We start from the raw sequence: 19,257 nt of genomic DNA on the forward strand, positions 1-19,257 counted from the left end.
TTCCTCATTTAAACACCTTTCTCTGAGCATCGGTCACACAACTTCTGTTTGGGACACACGAGGAGCATGGAAGGAGAAAGAATGCTGAAGGGAGCAGAGGAGTAGGGAGGTATTGAATGTGTTTACATGGAAGGGACTTGCGATTTCAGAAACAAATTATAATATGTTTCCACAGTTTATGACTTAAACTAGAAGGTAGTCTTTGAGCCCCTTACTTCTGTGTCAGGGTAAAAATATGATTACGGAGATGAAGCATGATTGGGCTAGAAGTGCCCTGAGTTGTAGTTTGATCCACTATGTACTCCAAATGAAATACTCAGGTCTTTATTCAATTTAATCAGTTACTAGAGAACTCCATTTGATATGTTAATTGCTTGAATGAACATTTTGCTGAGACCAGAAATGGCAAATTCATAATGTCTGTGCTGACACTCTCCTTCCCCACTCATCACAAAGGTACTACTGTGGCAGACATTACTAATCCTGCTAAGCCTGGAAGTGGCCTCAGGCTCTTTCTTAGTACAACACTGTCAACAGTCACTACCAATCAATGAAGTTGTCACCTGAGATGATAACTAGTTACCTCGCTTGACCTAAATATTTTTTGCATTTCTGATATTGTCGTTGTTCTATGTACATTTGTCAATTTCTGTCTGTCAAACCACTTCTAAAATAAAATCAGTGCAATTGTAAAAGGACAGATTGGAAAACAGATAATACTTTGAATAGTTATTTCCTTTTGTTCTTTTTTTCTTTTTCTTTGACCTGAAATTATCTAAAGATGGCAATACAACATGATAAACAAAGGCTCAGGGAGAATCAAAATTATTGACTAAAGAGAACTAAGAAAATAAATAGGGCACAGATCTTCTTGGTCTGTTAGAAAAATTCCTTAAGAAGCAGGTACAGTCACTGCAGCGTCACAGAAAGCAGTGGAAAGGCCTTAACAGTGGCAGAAATGCTCTCCCTGATTTAGCTACACACTGGGGGAATGTGGTCCAAAAACAAGTGGCTGCTCCTTGGGCAGAAAAGCAAATTTTGTGTTGTGACTCTGTGAGATTACTCATAGTAAACACAGTATAGTTTCAGACCAACTGGGGAAAATGTGTTAAAGAGAAAATACATATTAGCATAAGTGACTCATGGGTGTTTTCAGACTGAGTGTAACACACAAATCTGAATATATCAGCTCAGGGCTCCCTATGCTTTCCTTCCCCTCTCCTTCTTCTGCCAGGCACCCCCTCCAATGTTCCCTTTTCTCCTATTCTGAATGCATCAGTGTCCTGGAAATTCTGGCAGCCCTCCTAGGCCAGCTGCTGCCTCTGACCTGGACATTCCCAGCCTTCTACAAGGTCACAGGACATGGTGTATTCTGGGATTCTTGTAATGGAAGCTGGAAAGGGCTTGAAACTGCATATCCCCACTGTCCCCATGACCCTCTGAGTCCCTGGCTGGTGGGTCCAGTTTTAAACGTAGGCTTTGACTTCCAGCCCTGCGATCGAGCCTCTATGGATTTGAATTAAATATAATCTCAAATTTATAAATCCAGTACTCCACTACTTCCTTACCTGACAAAATAGTTCATGGAATAAATATCAACACTCCTATTTTCTAAAGGAAAAAAATATAGACAGGGATAACTGATAGGAGTGCTTGAGTTTAGATAGAATGAATTTAATGCATTATTCTTATATTCCAGAAACAGAAATTGTTGCCTGCAAGGAAGAATGTTCACATATTTTTTGCACCTTCTTAATGCTCCCTTTTCAGCTTTCCTATGGTCTTTGCTACTTAGTCCTAAGGGTACTATTTTAGGATGAGGTTGACAGGCCTTTGTCAGTTACATCTCTTAGCCTTCTGAGGAAAAGCCTCATTCTTTACTCACTCACAGATTCACTGGGCACCCCCAGAAATGTGGCTGTGGACCCACAACGAGTGTCCAGTCATTCTTTTCTGGCTACACCAATAATTTGGGCCTAACTGCAATTCTGATCAGCCCAGGGCAGGCACATCAACAGAGGGAGATGGTATGCTTGCCAGGTGAGAAACATTCAGGGAACTCACACTGCCAGCCTCATCTCCTTCCCTTTTTTCTTTCTGGGGTGAAAAGTAGGTAAAGGGTTGGAGATCAAGCCCAGGTCCATAAGAAGAAACCAAGTAAAGAAGACTTACATCCATACATAAAATGAGAGAAAATGGGGGCGATTTGGAGTCATCAATAAGGAGGAACTCTCAACTTCTGGCACAGACTCAAACCTGGAAACCCAGTGAGGTTTGCCCATCACTAATGATCACATAATAATATGTTCCCAGGGGGAGGGGCTGAGAAAGGCTATTAAAATATCACAGCTCTGGTTCTCTACTGGGAGGGGAGCTTTCTGAAATGTGGACCCTGTCAGGTTTCCCTTGAGACTCAAAAAAAAAAAAAAAAAAAAAAAACACGACTAGAGTTTGGCTCTTGCAAGGTAAAGTATTGGGAAAACTAGCCGGGAAGGCTTCTCTCCTCAGCCCAGGGTTGAACATGCCTGCGTTCTCCTTATATATTTTAAACGTGGTGATGGGCCAGCTTGTTAAGTGTGCTGACTGGTTGGCTGGCTGCCTGGGTGACTGGTAGGCAGCTGTAAGTGAGAGGAAACTGAACAATTTGTGGGGTACAAGGTGGCCAAAGTAGCCAGAACCAGGCTTTTGTGATGTCTTCAATCAAAATAGTTATTTCAAAGATGTTGGCAACTCTGCATTTCCTTCTAGGGAGATATGGCTCTCCACTGGGGTACATGCGGGTCTTTGGGCATCTTGACTGATCACTATGGCTAAAGAAAAGCCCTAATTTGACCTTATTCTATGGGTTACACATGGTAGGGCTCAGTAAAAGTTTTCTTTTCAATCAGTTTTCTTGAAGTATTGATATAGTTTAATACAATTAAATTACTCATTTTAAGTGTGCAAAGAGTTTTTGACAAATGTATACATCCATCTAACTAACCACTACTGAAGTCAAGACAGAACATTTCCATCACCCTAAAATGTTCCCTCAGGCCCCTTTTCAGTCAGTACTATCTACCAACCCCAGAAAACCACTGATCTGTTTTCTGTCACTATAAATTAGTTTTGCCTCTTCTAGTATATCATGCAAATAGAATCATACAGTATGTTTTCTTTCGTATTTGGCTTCTTTTGCCTAAGACAATGTTATTGAGTTTCATTGACGTAATGGGTATCCAGATATCATTTATTTTTATTGATGGGTAGTATTTCAGTGTATGAATATGCCACAGTGTATTTATCCATTTACCTGCTGTTGGACATTTGGGTTTTTTAAAACAAAAATAGGATACAGTTTTACAAAGAGAAAAGAGAGTAGAGAAGACAGATGAAGGAGGTTAAGACAGTTATAGAAATATAGGCAAAAGACAGCTGGCTCTTCACAAAGACAATATCCAAATATCCAACATCTGCAAATTAAAACTAAAATGAATTACCATCATACCCTCACCAGAACGGCTGAAATGAAAAATGCTGACAGTATCTAGTACTGGCAAGGATGTAGAGCAAACAAAACTCTCATGCTGTGCTTACAGTGGTGTAAATTGATACCGCCACTTATGAACACTGGCAGGATGCACTGAAGTTTAACACATGCAAACCTGCGATCTGGCAATTCCATTCTGAGGTTTATGCACAGTAGAAACACATACATGTTGCACCAAGGGACATACACCTGAATTCCCATATCAGCACTATTTATAATAACCCCAAACAGAAAGTTATCTAAGTATCCATCAACAGTAGAATGGGAAAGTAAATTGCAGTATATTTATATCATAGACTACCACCCAGCAATGAGAGTGGGCATTATATATATATATATATATGTATATATATATATACACATATGTATATTTCATAAACATTATGTTGAGCAAAAGATGCCAGATGCAAAAGAATACAAACCATAGCATACATTTTTATACATTCCTAAAACTCATCTATAGTGTTAGAAGTTACGAGTGGGTGCCTTTGTGGAGGTAGTGACAGGAGCTTCCCTGGGGCTGGTAGTGTTCTGTTTATTGATCTGGTTACTCAGGTGTGTTCAGTTTGTGAAAATTTATCAATGTCTGCACTTAATAATGTGTCCTTTTTCTGTAATCATTCAATAAAGACTATCAAAAATTAGGAAAGCTTTTATATTCTTAATCCTTCACCCTCATTTACACACATACACATATTCACACAAATTCGCACACATTACAGGAACTGAGAACTTGTTGGCAAGTCATGCTGCCAACTGTGGTTCATAAAATGGGGTCGTGGAGCAGGAGCAGGTGCCTGGCAGTCCAAGTCATTATCAAGAAGGCCAACGTAATTGTGACACTAGATTGAGGTATGCTAGGTATCACATCAAGACCCACTTGTAAGTGGAGATGCCTAAATAATCATGTATCATAAAAATTGGTGTGACTCCTTGGAAATGCTCAGGAGGGTTCTTGTCCTCATTTTAGCAGCATTAGAAAGGAGACATGGAAAACTGAACTCGTCAGCACATGATCTCCATTAATCCCTCACACCAGTTGGTTGTTCATCCTGGTTTTTCAAAAAGTTAATTAAGGAGAGGTCAGGAGAACTAATGGAGAGGTTGTGGTCCTGGTTCCAATCCAAATGGAGCAATATTAAGGGTGACATAAAGATCTTATTTTTTAAAACATCTCCTCTGGTATTGTCTGAAATAGCACTATTGTAGATTAATTCATTTTAGTTAAGACTTTTTATCTGTTTTAAAAAATGGCTCATTTATGAAAAGAACTACCAGTCATAACTAGCCAACACTCCCACTCCTTATTCCAACGGTGCCAAATTTTACCTAGTCTCCAGGCAAGACAGTGGCTGTTACTACAACCATGGTTGTTTCTAGAGGCACTCAACTCTCCTAGCTCTGCTGGTCTAGGTGGAGATAAAACAGACAAACACACAACCTTTCCCTGTCTTCTTTTTCTCAATATATGCAAGACCTTTTGAAATCTTTCAAAAGGAATCGTAAAATTAGTTGAAGAAATTACCCTCCCAAAATAATAAGTACACAAAATACTCATCTCTGATTTTTATATACCTAAAGGATGCCTGGGTTTCTCTCTTTGTTTTGCTTCTATTCCAGTAAACAACTATAGTTCAGTGAAAAGAATTTTTGAGTTGGTGTCAAAAGACTTGGATTTGAAGCCCCAGTCTTAGGTCAGTGTTATGTAAGCTTATATGAGACCCTGAGTCCTCACCAGCCTCAGTTCCTTCACCTGTCAATGATGAATCATGTGAGACTTAACTGAGATAAGCTGTGTGCTGGTGTCTTCTGAACTATAAAATGCACTGTATCAGAGCTCTCATACTGGACCAGCAACATCATGATTTCTTGGAATTTGTTAGAAATGTAATTTCTTGGCCCCATCCCAGACCTACTGAATTGGAAACTCAGGTGGTGGGGACGAAGAATCTGTGTTTGAACAAGCCCTCCAGGTGATTCTGATAGTCAGTCAAGTTTAAGAGCTACTGTGCTACTCGGACACGTGGCTGCTTTTAATTAGAAAACAGCTCTTGTCTCCCAAGGTCTTGTTTCAGACTCTAACTAGGATACTCTGCCTTCTCAGAAAGTATGAGGAGGAAACTTCTGCCTTTCTCCCCTGGCTCCTCCCTAATCCCTCCATCGCAGGTAGGGAATGACTGAGTTGATAGTGAGTTGGGACAGAGGAAGCTCTCCATGTGGACTGGGCTCCTGACTCTGTCTCTGGCAGGTCCCTGCTCACAGCTGCCCATTGAATTTGTTTTGCTTCCTTTGAGCAAGTACATGTGTTGCAGGTCAGGTGGGGCTGGCCTTTTAGAGAAAGGCCTAGAAATTTGGGGGTTCCTCCCTGAGATGTGAGCCAGGCAGGCAATGACTACCACTGCATCTGCCCAGCTCCACAAACCCAGGCCTTCCTGCAGGCACATTCTAAAGGAAGGCGTGAAGGAGCATGTGGGCAGTTCCCCTTTGCCTTCAAGCCCAAGCCACGTCTTCCTCAGACACAAAATACCAGAAATCCTCCATCTGGAAGTCAAAACTCTGATACTGGATTGAATTCTTTTCTTGTCACTTGGATTTGTTCTCCATTGATTTAAACCACAAGTGAAAGAGGCATCATGAATTAGCACCTCGAACACCAAACTTCATCTCCTACAGTAGACCCGCCCGGGGACTAACTTTGACATTGGCTCTGATGGTGGGTACCAACTTCCCTATGAATCTATGCAGGGCTCTGTCCAGTCTTAGGTGTTCCCACTTTGTTCCATTTTCTAGTCTGCTGGGCAAAAAAAAAAGCTTTTGATTTGTCTTGCATTTTGGAAAAGATGGACACACAAGTACACTGAATGTTCTTCAAGGCTACTCAAGCCCCTTTACAGCTCCAGTTCTCAACTCCGCCCACATTTTAAAAATTCTCTGTTCCTATTCCCTACTCTTGTAAGTTTCTGCCATCAAAAGATCTTCCCTATAGGTGTATAATGAACCCCCCAAATCTTAATGGCTTAAAACAACAGTAGTATTTTTTGATTACAAAATTTTAATTTGGACAGGGCATGAAGGGGACAGGCCATCTCTTTTCCATGTAGCTTCAGGTGAGTGACTTGACCAGGGCTGGAAGATGTACTCTCAAGATGATTCCCTCACATGGTTGTCAAGTCAGTGCCAGCTGTTAGCTGGAAGCTCAGTGGGGGATGTGGGCCACAGACTTTTATTTCTCTCCACACAAGCCTTTCCTTGAACTGCTTCGATTTCATCACAACATGGTGGTTAGATTCCAAGAGTGAGCATTTTAAGACAACAGGAATTTTTCAGTACATGACATTTTTCAGATCTGTCTTTGGAAATCATGTAGCATCACTTGCATCATATTCTATTGGTCAAGGCACTTACAAAAGCTGCCCAGACACAAAGGGTGGGTACATATACTCTACCTCTTGATGGAGGGTGGCAAGGTCTTAGAAATGCCTTTGGGTGGGGGACATTGTCGGTGTCATCTTTAGAAAATACAATCTGTCACTGAATTCTCTCAGAGCACCTATAATGTAATTTCACTAAAACGCAATTATTCCTATAAAGGTAATATGATCAACTATTATCAGTCATTAATGTCCTTTTGAGAATGTGTTTATTAGGCATCCAGCTAAGAGGTGAAAAGATATATACTGATTAAAGGTAATGACAATAGCTTCTAGTTGTGAGTACTTACCATGTGCCAGGAACTGTACCACACATTTTACATGCGTTGTCTTATACTATGCTTGTAACAGACTTATGAGGTAGTTATTATTCCCATTTGACAATTGAGAATCCCAAGTTTATAGAGGTTTGGGGAACTTGTCTGAGGCCATACCATTTGGAAGTAGTAGAGCTGGGATTCCAACACAAGTAGCCTGGTTTCAACTCTTGTCTGACTTTGAGCCCTCTCTCTACCTACAAAGTAAAACATAAGAAATCTTTTTGATCATACAATGATCAAAACAGAGGAATTGGCACTGGTACAATATTAACTCAACTACAGATGTTTTTGGATTTCACTCATTTTTCCAATAATGTCCCCTTTATGTTCCAGGATCTAATCTAGGATCCCACATTGCATTCAATTATTACATCCCCTTGCTTTCCCCCCATCTGTGATGGTTCTTCAGTCTTCCCTTGTCTTTCATGACATCTTCAACTTTGAACAGTACTGCCCAGTTATTTTGTAGAATATCTCTCCATTTGGGTCTGTCTGATTTTTTTTCTCATGATTAGATTGGTGTTACAAATTTTTGTTAAGAATATTGAAAAAGTGATGTTGGGCCCTCCTCAGGGTATCATGTCTGAGTAAGTTATGATGATATCTTATTACTACTGTTAACTTTGAGCACTTAAACAGATATCATTTTTAAAAGAAGAGGTTGGACGAAAAGAAACACATGGAATTGACAGGGTGGTAGGCAATTCTATGGAGAAATGCTGTTATGAATAAGACAATGTATAATTGTAATGAAACCATGTGCCAGACATAAAATTTATCAGTTTTTTTTAACGTCTTTTTTGGAGTATAATTGCTTTACAATAATGTGTCAGTTTCTGCTTTATAACAAAGTGAATCAGCTATACCTATACATATATCCCCATATCTCCTCCCTCTTGCGTCTCCCTCCCACCCTCCCTATCCCACCCCTCTAAGTGGTCAAAAAGCACTGAGCTGATCTCCCTGTGCTATGTGGCTGCTTCCCACTAGCTATCTATTTTACATTTGGTAGTATATATAAGTCCATGCCACTCTCTCACTTCAACCCAGCTTACCCTTCCCCCCGCCACGTCCTCAAGTCCATTCTCTACGTCCGCATCTTTATTCCTGTCCTGCCCCTAGGTTCTTCAGAACCATTTTTTTTTTTTAGATTCCATATATATGTGTTAGCATACAATATTTGTTTTTCTCTTTCTGACTTACTTCACTCTGTATGACAGTCTCTAGGTCCATCCACCTCACTACAACTAACTCAATTTCGTTTCTTTTTATGGCTGAGTAATATTCCATTGTATATATGTGCCACATCTTCTTTATCACTTTTAAAATGTACTAATTGGATATTCAGAAGAACCGTCTGGGATGTGGGTGATTTCTCAGGGCACTGGTCTCATGGCCTTGTAGGGAATCTGGTGACACAGTCAATGTGTGGGTGTCAACACCCCATTCCTGTGGGGCTTAGGGAAGTCAGAGTGGAAAGAAGGTATGTTGAGAGGGATCTGGGTCTTGTAAGAGTAGATCATTGTTTCTGGACACTTGCTGAACCCTAGAGACTGAAATTTCAGTCTTTAGTGCATGGAGCTTCTTTTCCATTTTCCATTGAGAGACAGCCTGGCTGGATGGGAAGGAGGCCAGGGTTTGTGGCCTGGAGACTTGGCTCTGCCTGCTAGCATCCTCACTTACTACCATGAAAGGGATCTCTCCAGTTTCGTCTCCATTTACAAGATGGTGATGTTTGCCCGTGAACAGAAGGCTGTGAGCACAGTGCTGCAAGGACAATGCTGAGCACTTCTGATTCTGCTAATACTCAGTATGTGAAAGCTGGCTTTTATGGTATGAAAAAGAAAAGCATAGAATTTTCAATTTGGACAGTCCTATTTCCCAGTCTCAGCTCTGCCAAACTCACAACATCAATTTCTGGAAAATATTGAGAAACATCCCTGGTAGGTAGGGTATGTTAACAATAATGTATAGACAGTTCTTAGCTTATAATGGATGTCCCACACCAGTAACCTCTATTTTTTTTATTATTGTTGACTACATCTTTAGCTAGTTAGTTCAAATCTTGGTCTCTTTCCAGGCCAAACCTTCCTTTTAGGGTGCCCTCATGACCATGAATCCAACTACGTGGGTTCTTGGCTCTTGAACTGGGTTCCTGAGTAGAACTGAAAGATTCAAGGGAAATCAGTGGATTTCCATGGTACCAGGATAGAGCAGCAATGAGTTTTTTTGTTTGTTTGTTTGTTTTTGTTTTTCTCAAATAGCAGAACGCTTGGCATCAGGGCAAGGAAGGGAACTTGACTATGACTCAGCAGTGATTGTCTCTAAACTCTCAAAATGTTTGCAAACTTCTGTACTCTCTATGGATACAAAGGCCTTGGTAGGTTTCTAAAAGAAGTATTGATGCAGAACGTAGGCAGTTTGAAAATGGCTACTTGCCGAGATGATTAAGGTTTTATGATAACAGTTGGACTGGAATGGATTTTCCTTCTTATCATATACTTGTTGGTGGCATTTCAAAGTAGAAGAGAAATCCTGGCTTAACGTAAAACAAAGCTGTTAGGAGAACATCTTGAGCGGACCGGAGTCTGTGTTGAGACTTACTCCTGTGAGAGTGAGGGGGTACAAGTTGTGTGAAGTGATGTGTCTTCTACACAAATGTATATGAAAATGAACCATGGTGCTCATATTTTTTGATTGTAGGGTAAGTGTAAGTCACTAGGAAGGAGGAGACTTGGGTCCCAGGCCCCCTTCTGCCATTTACTGGTTATATGACACCAGAAAGATAAGAGTACCTGTCTTGGACTTGCTTATCTCATCTAGAAAGTGGTGAGAACAATTCCTATATACTTCAGTGCTATGGATATATCATGTATAACCTCCAGGTAACTGTGGCCAACAGATGCACATAGTGGGTGCTTACAGAGCACTTAATGAGCTCAGTAGAATTCAGACCAGTCCATGCTTGGTCTGGTTGCCCTTGAGCACATCTCGGGACCTTCCCTGTAAGCTAAAGTGGCTTTATTGAGCGTTAGTGGCTGCAAGGGTTGCTCTGCTTCCAGACATCTCTGTACCTTGATCTCCATGTCTGTGCCCACATATGTACTTGGATGAGCATTCCACAATGGCTGCCAAGTCCACATTCTGCAGTACCGATCACCTGTCTGAAAGACACACCCTTTTGATTAGATTGAAAGCCTAATGTCCTTTGTTTGGAAGGACCTCCCAAAGCCAAGTGCTTCCCAGGTAAATGTAAATAATGGAATATAAAGTTTCCACTGCAGCTGCATTTAACACAAGCAAAAATATTTTATTTAATCAAATGAGAATCTGTATTTTCCCTCTCTCCTTAAAACAATTACAACCATTAAACATCTCAAGAGAGTTTTCCCGCCAAGCTAGAGCTCAAATCTTTGAAACAAATAAGAGTCAAAGTAAGTTTCACAAAAAGCATTCTTAGAGCAATGTTACTTCATTCATGACAAGTCATAGGAAGGCAGATGTTATAATACTGAATACTTTTTTTCCTGCATCTTCATAGGAGGTAGAATTTTATCTGTCTTTCATACTCATGGAGGTTTGTAGCTTCAAGAAAGATAATCCTACTCTAATTAAAATTAATTACAACAAAATCATCAGCAGGCATTTCAAAAGATACTTTGCTGCTTTTAGAAATCTGTTTCAGTGTATTCATTACCTAGGGCTGCCTAACGAGGTACTACAAACTGTGTGGCTTAAAACAATAGAAGTTTATTCTCTCATAGTTCTGGAGCTAGGAGTCCAAAATCAAGTTGTTGGCAGGGCCATGCTCCCTCTGAAACCCATAGGGGAGAATCTTTTGTTTCTTCCCAGCTTCTGATAGTTTCCAGCAATCCTTGGCATTCCTTGGCTTGCAGCTTTAATCTCCACCTCTCTCATCACATGGCTTCTCCCTGAGTCTGTCTCTTCTCTTCTTTTAAGGATGCAAGTCATATTGGATTAAGGGCCAAGGTTACTCGAGTCTGACCTCTTTTTAACTACATGTGCAAAGACCCTATTTTCAAAAAGCTCACATCTGAAGTACTGGGGATTAGGATTTCAACATACCTTTTACAGACACACAATTCAAACCATAACATTCAGATACCTGAAAACACCTATTTAATAGGGAAAATAAAGCTGAATGTATTTGCAAGGAGTTAGAGAAACAAAAAAGTAAGTGGTGGATATAAGGGAGCCAACATATTTCATATGATGATCATAAATCATAAGGTATAAAGTTTATACTTTAAAGGGACAGTAAAAATCTATTGGCCTAACTTTTTATCCCGTGCATCATGTGCTTTTCCACAGCATATTTGTTGTGTGGTCATTTAAATTCTGCTTGAAAATTCCAGTGGTGGTGGTTGTTGGGAGGTGGTCATTTCATGAATGTTACCATTCCATTGTTGGACTTTCCAGGCTGTGGAACATTGTTTTCTTAACTGAGCAAAAATCTGCCTCTAGATTATCCAGCAACTGTCAGGAATCTTGCTCTCTAGACTGACCCAGGACCTGGAGGTGTCACCCCACCCCCTTGTGACAATCTTCCTAATATTTGATTAGGAGAATTAGGAGTGCTACATTATATGTGCTACATTATATGCTTTTAGTTTCTTATCTTCTGGTCCACACGACTCAGCTGCTGTAGAACTTAGTGTCCAAAACCATTCTAGGCCATCTCCTGTGAGTGTCACCCTAAGCCTAGATTAGCCAACTTGCTCAGAATATGTGAAGAAATAGGTTCAGCATAGGTAATGAACCTCTTCTCTCCAATGTCCCCATTTTCCTCATCACAGTCACATGGCATCCTCATTTTCATTGACATCTGCAGTATTGGACCATGTGACCACCTCTTCTTGGACTGTTTTCTCCTTTGAATTGCACTGTAATCAATTATTCTGGTTCTTCTCTTTATCTCTTGGATTGCCTTTAAGTTACTTCCTTTCTTCCTTCATCGGTTTCTCTTTTCCCTCCAATTAGAAATCAAGTGCATGATCAGATCTACCTACATAATCCCAGCTAGCCCCACTGTGCTGCAGTGCATTATTTGTTTATAATATCTCATTCTCTGCCATGTCCTTGCCATGCTTCCCCACACCACTGACTACAGGCCTGGCCATATGACTTGCTTTGGCCAATGGAATGTGAGTAGATATTATACATGTCACATAGGTTTTAAATGTGCTTATGTGGTTGGCTCTGTGCTCCACTTACTCTGAGCTTTCACCTTGAGAACAGTGTGTACCAAATCCACATGTAGCCTGGAACAGAGCAATAGAACCACAGAGCTGCAGCTGACTTACAGGTGACATGTTAGTTAGGTGAGCAGCAAGAGGCTTCTGTTGTTACAAGTCACTGAGACTTGGGGGATGTTTGTTGTGCAGCATAATCTAGTGAAATATGACAAACACAGTCAATCTCAAATCTACTATGGCTTCTTCCCAATACCACACAGCCCATATTTCAGACTGTTTTGTTGACATCTCAAAATTAGTTTGTTTAAAAATTAACTTATCGGGTTTTTTCTTTCTTTTTCTTTTCTCTCATAGAATTTCCTCCTTCTGACTTCCCCATTTCTATAAATGACATAGGTTCTTATGCTAACTTGGACTTCAAACCGTGGAATCAGCTTCCAACCTCTCTCTTTCTCACTAATTCTATATTTAGTTAACTGCCAAGCCTGTTGAATTTTTTCCTTTATTTCAATAAATGTTTATAAAAACCTACTAGAGATCTAACATGGCCCTTCTTTTTGTGAGATTTACAATGGGATAAGACACAGCCCCTGCCCTCAAGAAGTCTTCAGTCTGATCTGGGAGTAGGATCATAAAGATGACTTCAGCACTATACAATTCATGCTGTGATAAAATTATCTTGTTGGTGGAGAGGAGAGGCACATGGCCCAACCTGGGCATTCTCAGAAGGATGCCTGGGGGAAATGATGCCTGCGCTGGCATTTCAGGAATGAGTAAGCAGTATCAGGGAAAGGGGGATGGGACATAGCTAGCAGACAAACTCTTCTGAGGAGAACCAGGAAGACGTGATTGAGTGTGGTGGATCTGGGGAGCCTACGTGTGGTTCAATATTATCTGGGCTTAAATTGTGAAGTTAGGGGTGGTAGGAGATGAGATGGGAAAATTAAGCAGGGTCTAGACCATGGGAAAGTTTGTACACCATGGATGTATGCAGCTTAGCATTTAGCCTACAGAATTTGGGAAAGAGGCATGGCTAGATGTCTCCTAGTAGGGAGGATGGATTATTTTTTCACTAAAACAGAAAACATTAGATAGCACCTATTACATGCCAGATGCCATTCTAAGTGCTATACAAACATTAGCTCATTTAATTCTCCTAACAGCCTTAGTAGATAGGCTACTATGATTACAATTTTACATATGAAACAAGAGAGACAGAAAGAAATGAAGAAACTTTTTCCTGGCCATATAGCTAAGAAGTTTGAGAGCCCAGACAGTTTGATATCAAAGACCAAATGTTGAACCACTATACTATTTGTTATGGCTAGATGTGGAGAGACCAAATAGAAGGCTATTGCAAATGTTAGATGAGCTAAATAGGGATAGTGGAATTGCCACAAGGATTAGATTTAGGAAATATTTATGTGGATAGATAAAGAGAACTTGAGGTTGATTGGATAAAAGAAGGCTCAGCAGAGGAAGGAGCTGGCTTAGCTTGGAAATTTCTAACTGCTGGCACTGTAGGTGGTGTCATAAGTGAGATGTGGACAATATGGGGAGAGGTAGGTTTGTGAGAAAGACAAATTCAGTTTGGGCTATATGGAGTAGAGGAAGCTAGATGACAGTAGGTTGAGAATTGACCTAGAGGCAAGAAGGTGGAGATGGCAAGCTCCCATTATCACCATGGTAGTTCAGGTACTTGTACCTGAAATGCATGGCAGTATCTCCTAAAGGACTGGCTTAATCACTGCCCCTCCCTACTCCAACAAATTCTGCATTCCTCCTCAGAGTAATCTTTTGAATGTGCATTTTGACTATATCTTTTTCCACTTCACACCTTTTCCAAGGCTCCCCACTACTCACCCAATGCCTTCACCTCCCCAGTATGGCTTCAAAGTCCCCCCAGATCGATCTCCACCTACATTTGTAATGTTTTTCTCCTTCCATTGCTCCATGCAAAGCCCATCTTCTAACTTCTTGTTCCCAGTCGTTCCTTGTCTTTCCATGGCTTTGTGTCTTTGTGCATGACACCTCCCTCTCTCAATGTCTGACTAATAAAACCCTGCCTTATTTCAAGACTCATACAAGATTGTCTTCCCTCATTACCCTTCCCTAATTGCTCCATCCAGAAATGGTCTTTCCTGTCTCTCAATCCCAACCTTTGGATATAGTTGACACCTGATCTTGCATAGAGTCATGCACAGTGGTTATTTTACCTGAGGGATTCATTTCTTATTACAAGGCTGAAGTATTTTGTGCATATGTTGTATTCTCTCTATCTATAAATATGTATTAAATGAATACATCCATTAAGATAAAGGTTAAAAAAAAATCATGGTTTTGTGTGCACCAAACTTAAAAACAGCTTACCTTGGGGCTTTATAGACCAACGTCCATCTTTTCCAAACTCAATCTTATTAACAGATGCATCAATTAACATTGCTTATACCTTTATTATCTCAAACATGATATGGGAGGGAAGGGGGAGAGGAGGGAATCATATTTTGAGCATATTCTCCAAAAGTTCCACAAAATTAAAAGTAAGATGTTAACATGGTGGTTGTTCAGCTAATGAAGAAAAGGTTTTAGAAAAGGCAATGTGATAACAGATGTAAGAAGGAATAAGAAAGACATTATCTCCAACATAAGTTTTTCAGCTCAGATGCTTGTAGCTGCATCAGTCCCAAGTTCGTTCCTTTCTACAAAATCATAGAACATATTTTGGTAACATCAGTCACTGGAAGCTAAAATGCACATTGCTTGAAATGTTACAAGCATGTTTTTTTGCATGATTATTCCAATTTTCAAATGTGCGTGCATAGTGTCCCAGAACTAGATCAGAGATTTATCTCTGGGCTGTGAGTTCCCTGTAGGATCTGGAAAAAGAAGACTTAAAGGAAGTGTTTTATGGATTTTCACCCTATGAATATCACTCATCCCTAAAATCCCAGGCATGTTCTTGGGATCAGAATCTACTGTGAGAAGAAAATAGTACCCCTAATGAGATAATTATCTATCAGTTATAGATTTTAAAGAACTTAGGCAGGAGAAGGGTGAATGAAATTCTTTTAAAAAAATAATGCATTATTTATTTTTATCCTGGGGAAATTGTGTGTGTGTGTGTGCATGTGAGTGTGTGTGTGTGTGTGTGTGTGTGTGTGTGTGTGAGATTCAGGTCCAGTTTCCTACACAGCATGCATGTCTTGTCTAGCAGTGCTAAAGAAATTCCCTTCTGTACATCTGTATTTAAATGAGGCACAAGCTAAAATTGGATATCATTATCCTAAGCCTCAGCTCACACTTAATGAAAGAGCCAGTATGAATTATTTACCGAATGTCATACTTCAGGTTTTAAATTCAATATATTGTGATACATATGCTACATAATTTAAGAGGTGGACAAATTACAGTGTGGCACCTGCCCATGCTTCTCCATTCGGTCATCTCTGCTGCCTGGGTTAAAGTCTCCCGCCCGTCAATAATTTAGCAGAAACCCTCCAATTCTCTCCTTAAAAATAAGCCAGCATCGAAAAACCTACAAGGGGAAGCAATCCATTCAACTTGGGACAAATCTCGTATGTTGAATGATTTAACAGTCCAATTCTAAGCTTCAATAAGTCATTGAAATGCTGTGAGCAGAGGGATCAAATGTGAGAACAGAAAGTTTCCCCGACAAGCTTTATTCTCTGTCTTTCTTTTTTGCTGTCATTGGGTCACTGCTCTTTGGTGTGTTAGATTTTTTTCGATAGCACTTAACCCCCAGTTTGTTCCTCTCTTGTGGGCCAGAGTCCATTCTGCCTGTCTTTCCTGCTACTTTGCTTTTTCTCTTTCCTCTGTTTTCTTTCCCATTAGTAATTATTTATTAGTCTCCGAGGTGCAGCCCAGGATTTTTCATGGTATTTCTCCCACTTCCTCCAGCCCATTTGGTCACTGCTGAATGTTCAGAGGGGAAAGTAGGCTTTGACATGTCTGTTACATGATCTGGAGCAGTACACTGGAAAGCTATACAATTACCGGTTCCCTGGCATGGTTTCTTCCCTGCTCTTTGGCCAGGAGGGACTGACTGGTTAAGGAGGAAGTATGGTTCGATGCTTAGAAGGCAGAGTGGTGGAGGAGTCTGCGCCCTGGCCCTGGCTGCTGGCTCCCCAACCAACTCCAGGTCTGAAAGCAACGTACCCCTTAGGAAATGTCTTTTTCTTGTCTTTTCCCTCTCTCTGCAGTCAAGGTAAGAAACCTATTGGTCACTGACACTCTTTCAATGGGCATAAATAACTGTAAGACAGGGATTGATTCATTGATCCTACAAGGAATTAAAACTGGTATTCTTATGGTGCTTTTATATCCTGAGTTGAGAGTACCATTTTATTATTCCTTGGAGAAGTTTAATTTCTTGAGTGCTTCTAGAATTTTAATTGGCACACAAATTACCTGAGGATCTTGTTAATATACTGATTTTGATTCAGGAGGTTGGAGCTGGGGCTTGAGATCCTGCATTGTTAACAAGTTCCCAGGTGATGCTGATGGTCTTAGATCACACTTAGAGTAACCTGGTTCCAGAACTCTTCAGCCCCGCCCCGCTGTTTCCTTCCCCACTACATCCAGACTGTCTTCTCTGGCCAAGGCTCCTCTTCTCTCCACTCTCCATCACCACTTAACAATCCTATGTCCCGTTGGCTCAGATCCCCTGTTCTACATCATTGCGATCGGTAGCCTTTTCATGGCTCCAAAACTTCTTCTTCACCCTTGCTCATCCCTCTTTGAAGTTCAAGCCACATGACTGTATCACCACCTCCCTGCCCTTGTCATTGTCATTTGCACTGATACATCCCATCATTTGGTGAAGATTGGCACTTGAAGCATAATCATGATTTCCAATCTACCTCTTGTGATCAGTCTAAGATGTCCATATAGCTAGTCTTTCCAGTACCTGCCCTCTCAGTTCCTTACTTATTTTTTTAAAAATGTAAATGAACTTTACTTCCACTCCATTGCAGCTACCCATTCCAAGAGCGATGCCCTAGACTTAGCTACTACCCAGAATGGTGTATCAGAGAACTTAAACCCTGATATTCTACTCTCTGACCTCCTGTCCTTCCAAGTCCCTCTGCTCTCCCAACATTGATCCTTGATCTTTCAGTGACTCCATCCTTGATGTCTCTGCTGTCTCCTGACCGCCTGTCTTTGTGTACATAGCCTGGGTCTTCTATATGATTGTCCCAACTCTTCTCTCACAAGTTCTCAAATTCCTTGTGTTCCCATTTTTTTTCATGCTACATCTGGAGCAATACCGTCATTTGCCCTTATTTTTCCTAAACCTGGGAAACTGAACATGGTTAGAGAAAATTACCCAACTGTGCCAACTGGTGCCACCACAACCGGGATCTTGCACAACTCGACAATTCATTCATTCATAGTTGCTCAGTTCCTTGAGCCACTCTTCCGGACTTTCACCCCCTCCTCAAATCTCCAATTCAGTTCATGCCCACACTCCTAATCTCAATGAATAGGCTCTTTCTATTACTTTAAAATTAGAGAAGCTCTCCTAGGTGAACTCCTTCTATCTTCCACCATCTATAAGCTTATCTTTACCCACACCCATCTTTACTTCCTTCTTCCTCTACATTCTCAGATGATGAGGTGTCTCTCCTTCTGCTAAGGCCAGACCAAACCACCTGAGCACTGATCACTTCTGTCTCATCCCATTTCTTCCAGGCTCACATCAGTGATCGCACCAGCTTCTTTATCTCCAAACTCTGCCTCCCTCCCACCCCCTTCCCCCATACCTGCAACTCATTATATGTAATTATCTTATGTAATTGTCTAGCCTCATCTCCCACAGTTCCCTATGTGGGCGGAATTCTGGTGATTTCCACTCTTCTCACACATGGTGCTGTTTCATGGCTTAGTAATTTTGCTGAAGCTGTCCCTTTAACTGGAATATTCTTTCTCTGTTTTGTAGTATGGAGAACTTCTACTCATCTTACAAGACTGAAATTGGGTGCTGCCTCCAAGCAGGTTTTCATGACTCCCACAATCCTAGTTAGTGGCCTTGCTTCCAGGTTGCCATCCACACTTCAAGGTTGCTATAGCAACCTTATTTTATCATAATTACTTATGTGCTATCTCCCTTGTAGGCTAGATGCTCTTTGAGGGCAAGTACTTTTGCTTTATTCATTTCTGTATTCCAAGTGACTAGAACAGTTCCTGGAGTAATGTGGTTGAGAAATAAATACTAGTTAAACAAATGAATTAATGAATAGGAATTCCTCATAAAGTGAACACTTTGCATACATGTCACCTTGGTTACAACTGGTTTCATTTCACAGAATTTTGGGGGCATATATGTATTTTATCACAGGACTAGCTTTTAAAGCTCACTCTAATAATAATAATTTTGACATTACACCAACAGTTTATTGAGTTTGTTTTAGGCACTTTGCTAAATGATTCACATACATTATATAATTATGTCTTTATGACCACACTCTGAAGGCAATAACATTATCATTTTAGAGGCGATGAGGTGAGAATCAGAGAGGTTAAGTAACATACCCAATGTCACACAGCCAGGAGGTTGCAGAGCTACTTTAGGAAACTTAGCCAGGCTGGCTGAGAGATTCATGCCCTGAGGAACACATTCCTTCCTTTCTAGCCCCGTCTGCTCTTTCCAGTCCCTGGTCTCTCTCCCTCCTTTGTCAAGTGCATTGCTTTTCCTGGGCCTGACTTGCCTCTGCAGCTTCAGCACGCCCCTGCCTCCATCC

The sequence above is a fragment of the Tursiops truncatus genome, chromosome 15 (genome assembly GCF_011762595.2).
Source record: "Tursiops truncatus isolate mTurTru1 chromosome 15, mTurTru1.mat.Y, whole genome shotgun sequence".
Lineage (NCBI taxonomy): Eukaryota > Metazoa > Chordata > Mammalia > Artiodactyla > Delphinidae > Tursiops > Tursiops truncatus.